Raw genomic sequence first — 4,869 nt, forward strand, 5'->3', positions numbered from 1 at the left:
CCCGAACCAAGCAAACACAAAATTCCAGCACTTGAGAGGCAGAGGCAGGCGAATCTCTTAGTGTGTGTCCAGCCTGGCCCATAGTTTCATCCGTATGCTCATGATGAGTTCAAAGCAGAAGTTTATAATCTTTTTATTTCAATTGTTTTTTGTTTTGTTTTGTTTTGTTTTAGTTTCGGCTCATTTGAGATGGGGTTTCTCTGTGTAAGTTTGGTAGACGCACACGCTGAGAGGGAGAGAAGAAAGAAAGAAAGAAAGAAAGAAAGAAAGAAAGAAAGAGAGAGAGAGAGAGAGAGAGAGAGAGAGAGAGAGAGAGAGAGGGAGGGAGGGAGGGAGGGAGGGAGAGAGAGAGAGAGAGAGAGAGAGAGAGAGAGAGAGAGAGAGAGAGAAAGAAAGAAAGAAAGAAAGAAAGAAAGAAAGAAAGAAAGAAAGAGCTCCTCGCTCAACTAGTAAGAGTGAACTTCAAATTGTTCCGTAAGATTTTCCCTAACCTTGCTAAACAATCTATTGCCAGAGACCAACCATCTTCCAGCAGACAAGGCAGGTGTCAGAGTCAGGGATGACCTGATGATGGCTGCTGCTACTTGGGGCTGCTGGTTGTGGCAAAAAAAAAAAAAAAAAAAAAAAAAAAAAAAAAAAAAAAAAAAACTCTTTATATAATCTTTATATAATTTAACTCTTAAACTGCCATGGGCCTCTGGTTGTGGAGAGAGCCTCTAAAGCTCTAAAGGAAAAGAGTTAGAGGGAACTGAACCCTGGATTCTCAGATTCAGGGTCAAGAAACGGTGTTGTCAGCCAGGAGACATGGGAGAGAGGGGTGTTTAATCCTGCTCTATGTCTCTATCCCTACTGTATTTACAGGGAGCCCTCTGATTGTCATGGTATCTCTCTCTTTTAAAAATCAGAGTAAAGAGCGAGCGACACTAAACCTCTGTGATGGTTTGTTTCTACAGAGTAAGAGGGGTTTCTGTGTCTGTTTGTTTGTTTTGTTTTAATGTCAAAGTTTTTCTAAAATACAGGTGTCTGTCTCGTATGGGTAGCCATATATTCTTTGTTTCGATATTCAGATGATCTCTCTCATCGTATCCTCCTCCTTGGACTAAACCTAGAAGGAATGCACGTCCTTCGTCATTAATTTGTTTCATCTCCCTTTGGCGCTCGGCATTTGGAGGTTCGAAGAGCTCCCAGCAGTCCATCTTCCCCCGAGCCCCAGGAAGGTTTTGCAAATTGCTGGAATGAAGTCAGAAACTCTTTGAAAAATCATGATCAGTCAGAGATTACAGAACCATCAGAATGTGAAAAACAACAGCACACTCTGTTATAGAGGTACACTTCTTCCACATATTTTTTGAAAAAATCTGCAATAAGGCCAGGCAAGAGAGCAAGGGCCGGGGTGGGCGGGGGGGGGGGGGGAGGAGGGGGGATGGGGGAAGGGGGGGGGAGGAGGAGGAGGGGACCTCCAGCTCACTCACTCCTCCCTCAGCTCAGCGGCACACCCATCGTTGCTGTGTTAAACCGGTGGGGCCGCATTCCAGGAATTCTAAAGAACTTTGTTGTTCCTCTCCCAGGGGACAGAAGGGACGACTCTTTTTTTTTTTTTTTTTTTTTTTTTTTACCCCGTTTTGTTTTATTTGGTGGGGACCGCTCTTAGTTGTGTATTAATGAGAGGAAACTGTTCCCTGAATCACTCCCACCCCCCTTTTTTCGGTGCACCGGAGGAGACAGGGTCTCTCTGTGGATTGGTTTCCACTGCCCCAGAACTCAGTCGGTAGACCAGGTCGGCCTTAGAGATCTGCCTGCTTCCGCCTCTCCAGTAGCGCTGTGACTTAAACCATAAACCAACCACCCCACTCAGCTGGATTTCCCCTCTCTCTCTCTCTCTCTCTTTAACTTTCATTTTACCCGTGGGTTCACCCAGACCATAATAAAAATACAGGATGGGACCAAAGGCCCAGGCCAGGAAAAAGGAAAAAGGAAAGAAAAGAAGCCAGGCAAGGTGGCACACGACTTTTATGACAGCATAAAAGGAGACAGTTGTAAGTTCGAGGACAGCCTATTTTTTGTTTGTTTGTTTAATAAAATTTTTATTTTTATATTAGTTACAGTTTATTCACTTTGTATCCCAGCTGTAGCCCTCTCCCTCATCCCCTCCCAATCCCATCTCATCAGGGCTGTCTGCATTGCCCTCCTCTGTGGCCTGGCAAGGCTGCTACCCCCAAGTGAGTTCCTGTCAGAGACATTCCCTGTTCCACTCATTAAGAAACCCACTTGGAGAGGGAGAAAAGCAAGCAGGCAGGCAGGCAGGCAGTCAGGCAGGCAGGCAGAAAAATATTTTCTCTCTACACAAGCAATCCGAATCTGCTTTATTAATGAAATGAAGAAAAGTACACAGTACTAACTACCTTTAAAGACCTCTTTCAAATGCCTCTCTGCGTGTGCCTGCTTTTAAATATTTAAGGGGGGGGGGGGGTGAATCCGGGCCATGCAATAAGTCTAGGCCAGATTGGGCCCCAGCTCTGAGAGGGAAAATCGAGAGACAAGCCCCCTATATCTCTGACCCAGAAATTATCTCGAAATGACAACCACCAGAGAAGGAAATATCATTTTTCTCCAGCAGATTCTCACTGGTATAATGTTATAATGTAAGCAGGCAGGCCCCGGGCAGATTTTGGGTGGGTGGAGAGGATCAAGGAGGAGTTTGGGGTAATGGGAACACCCACCCCCGACAAATAACACAGCTGAACTTTGCTGACTCTGTTTTCCTGCCTATCCAACCACTCACTCCCAGCTGGACAAAGGGGAGCCGCCTATATGGTTATGAGACGCCATCCTCCATACTAGGTAGATTTTCCAGCAGAGCTAGTAGTCTCAGGAGGCTCCTGCCAGTCAGTCAGTCAGTCAGTCAGTCAGTCAGTCAGTCTTCTTGGAAACCCCAGGCAATTCTTGCAATTTACAGTTTCATCAGTCCCTGGGGTGTGCTTATTTAAAACCAGAAAATCAAAGATAAGATGAGAAAGGTGTGTGTGTGTGTGTGTGTGTGTGTGTGTGTGTGTGTGTGTGCACGCGCGCGCGTGCGTGTGTGTGTGTTGGGTGTTGGAGACCATAATTTCAGCTTTATTTTTTTTTTATTTTATTTATTTTTATCTATCTCCCCACCCCCACCCCCCAGATGAGGACCAAACAACCCAGGCAGGACCTTCCTTTCGCTTGCTAAGCAGGCGATCTACCTACCACTGAGGGAAATCCCCAACCCCAAATAATTTATTTATTTATACTTTTATTTTATGTGTCCGATCACCTAGATAGAACTGAAGTTACAGACGAGCTGCCGCGTGGGTTCTGGAAATTGAACCTGAGTCCTTTGGAAGAGTACCCAGTGCTATTAACCACTGAGCCATTCCCTCCAGTTCCTCCGGTCAAGCTTTCCCTAGAAATTAAATATCGGTTGAATATGTCGAACCGAACCGGAGCCGGGCGTGGTGGTGCACGCCTGCCTGAGAGGCAGAGGCAGTTTGGAGGCCCTGTCTCTCCACTGGGAAAGAAGACTCCGCTCCCTCCCCATCTGCCCTGCCGATCCTCCCCTCCCACCCCCACCCCGTCCCCCACCCCGCCGATCGATCGATCGATCGATCGATCGATCGATCGACCCCCTTCCCCGCAGCCCGCCCCAAATCTCAAGGAGGGAAACTGTGAATGAAGGCAGATCCTTTAGCTGTGAAGAGTCACCCTCAGATTTGTTCAGGGAGAAGTGGATACTAACCATTATCCAGCCTGCAAACCCAGAGGGGGAGAAAAATGAATGCCTCTACTCTACACTCCCAGAAGAGCGATGGTCAAGGGGCACCCACCTTGCAGGCGGGTCGCAACCTTCTGTAACTCCAGTTTTAGGGAACTCTCACATACGGAGGCAGAATACCAGTTAAAGAAAATAGAATAATCGGGGAGGGGGGGGGTGGCATATAAAAAGAACTTACAGCCTTCCTCAGAGGGGTCAATTTGAATTTGCCCGAAGAAGACTAGAGAGAGGAACCAGAGGTTCTTCTAAGAAGCCCAAGTAAATCTTGAAGGTCACTTGCAGATCTTCAAATGGAGTGAGTTTTAAAACAAATCACAGTGGAAAAACACGACCCACCACCACCACCACCACCACCACCACCACCACCACCACCACCACCACCACCACCACCACCACCAAAACAAGAACAAAAAAAAAAAATAAAGAAAGAAAGAAAGAAAGAAAGAAAGAAAGAAAAAGAAAAACAAACAAACAGAACCCCAGAGATCTTGCACCTGCCTGAAGAGTATACCGGCTGTTTTTCCAGTCCCAAGCGCACGCGCGCGCGCACGCGCACACACACACACACACACACACACACACACACACACACACACGAGTGGGCAGTGGTAAAAATTAGCTCACAGAGAGAAACAACATAAGTCAATGAACCAACTAGAAACTTCGTAGTCATTCATTTATTTATTGTAATTGAGCGTAAAGTGAAGGGGGGGGGTGGCTCAGGTGGGCTGGGAAGCAGGTAGATAGAGTACCACCTGTGAGTCAAGAGGAAGAGGAAGGAAGGGCCATCTTCTTCTGCTGGAAAGAGGTAGTCTTTTGTTTGTATGCGTGATTGCGTCCCGCCTCGAGAAGGAGGGCAGTCAGTCAGTCCAGCTGACTGTGCCGGGGCATAGCAGTCCCACACCTCAAACTCCTCTTTCTGGCCGTGCCTTTGATTCTCGCCTCCGTCCTGTCCTGTTCGCCAGGGTGGTCAGGGAACCCTGCATGGATAGCAAAAAGGAAGCATGTCAGTGGGGAGGAGTCCATTACGTTTGGCCCCGCAAAGCAAAGCAGAGTAGAGCAGATTGGTCTAT

General features: G+C 47.2%; 1 long non-coding RNA gene across 2 annotated transcripts in view; it reads right to left on the minus strand.

Moving 5' to 3' along the window:
* Window positions 1-4,458: 4,458 nt before the first annotated feature.
* Window positions 4,459-4,869, minus strand: part of LOC132647004 (uncharacterized) — a 2,123-nt gene continuing 1,712 nt past the window's right edge. For both annotated transcript variants that reach the window (XR_009585294.1, XR_009585295.1), the window contains exon 2: window positions 4,459-4,776. This is a non-coding gene — a long non-coding RNA (uncharacterized LOC132647004). The remainder of the gene's footprint in view (window positions 4,777-4,869) is intronic.

Source organism: Meriones unguiculatus, chromosome 14, assembly GCF_030254825.1.
Source record: "Meriones unguiculatus strain TT.TT164.6M chromosome 14, Bangor_MerUng_6.1, whole genome shotgun sequence".
NCBI classification, from domain to species: Eukaryota; Metazoa; Chordata; class Mammalia; order Rodentia; family Muridae; genus Meriones; species Meriones unguiculatus.